This window comes from Schistocerca cancellata, chromosome 4, assembly GCF_023864275.1.
Source record: "Schistocerca cancellata isolate TAMUIC-IGC-003103 chromosome 4, iqSchCanc2.1, whole genome shotgun sequence".
Taxonomy (NCBI): domain Eukaryota; kingdom Metazoa; phylum Arthropoda; class Insecta; order Orthoptera; family Acrididae; genus Schistocerca; species Schistocerca cancellata.
In genome coordinates, this window is record NC_064629.1 from 112,616,868 (window position 1) to 112,617,983 (window position 1,116).

Below are 1,116 nucleotides of genomic sequence, written 5' to 3' on the forward strand. Positions count from 1 at the left end.
ATATCATCAAAGTTTTCATTTCTTTTCCCTGAACATTAATTGCCGCCGGCCGGGGTGGCCGAGCGGTTCTAGGTGCAACAGTCTGGAACCGCGCGACTGCTACGGTCACAGGTTCGAATCCTGCCTCGGGCATGGATGTGTGTGATGTCCTTAGGTTAGTTAGGTTTAAGTAGTTCTAAGTTCTAGGGGACTGATGACCTCAGAAGTTAAGTCTCATAGTGCTCACAGCCATTTGAACCATTAATTGCCCTTCTGAATTTGTTCTTGATTTCCTTTATTGGTTGTTCACTGTACGGATGGAATAACTTCAGGGATATACTACAGCCCTGTCGCACTCCCTTCTCAACCGCTGCTTCCCTTTCATGTCATTCGACTCCAATAACCACAGTCTGGTTTCTGTACACGTTATAAATGGCCATTCAGTTCCTATATTTTATCCCTACTACCTTCAAAATTTCAGAATAGTGTAATCCAGGCAACTTTGTTAAAAAGCACTCCGTCTTCAGGCCACAAGTGGCCCATCCGACCGCCGTGTCATTCTCAACTGAGGATGCTGATAGGGGGGATGTGGTCAGCACACCGCTCTCCCGGTCGGTATGATGGTTTTCTTTGACCTGAGGCCGCTACTATTCGGTCGAGTAGCTCCTTAATTGGCATCACGAGGCTGAGTGCACACCGAAAAATGGCAACAGCGCATGTCGGCCCGGATGGTCACCCATCCAAGTGCCGACCACGCCCGACAGCGCTTAACTTCGGTGATCTGACGGGAACAGGTATATCCACTGCGGCAAGGCCGTTGCCTAAATTTGTTGAAAGTCTTATGTAAATCTAAAAATGCTATAAATGTAGGTTTGCTTTTCTTCAACCTGTCTCCTAGGGTCAGTATTGTCACGCGTGTTCCTGTACTTCTCTGGGATCGAAACTGACCTTACCATAGTCCGGCTTTTGCCAGTTTCTCCGTGCTTCCGTCAATAATTCTTATCAACATTTTGCGATCATGATTCATTAACCTGACTGTTCGGTCAATAATTCTTATCAACATTTTGCAGTCATGATTCATTAACCTGACTGTTCGGTAATATTCACACATCAACCATCTCAACCTGCTTTCTTCTT

General features: G+C 46.1%; 1 pseudogene; it reads right to left on the bottom strand.

Annotated features, from left to right (window-relative positions):
- Positions 1–683: 683 nt before the first annotated feature.
- Positions 684–801, bottom strand: LOC126185852 (5S ribosomal RNA; annotated as a pseudogene).
- Positions 802–1,116: the final 315 nt, after the last annotated feature.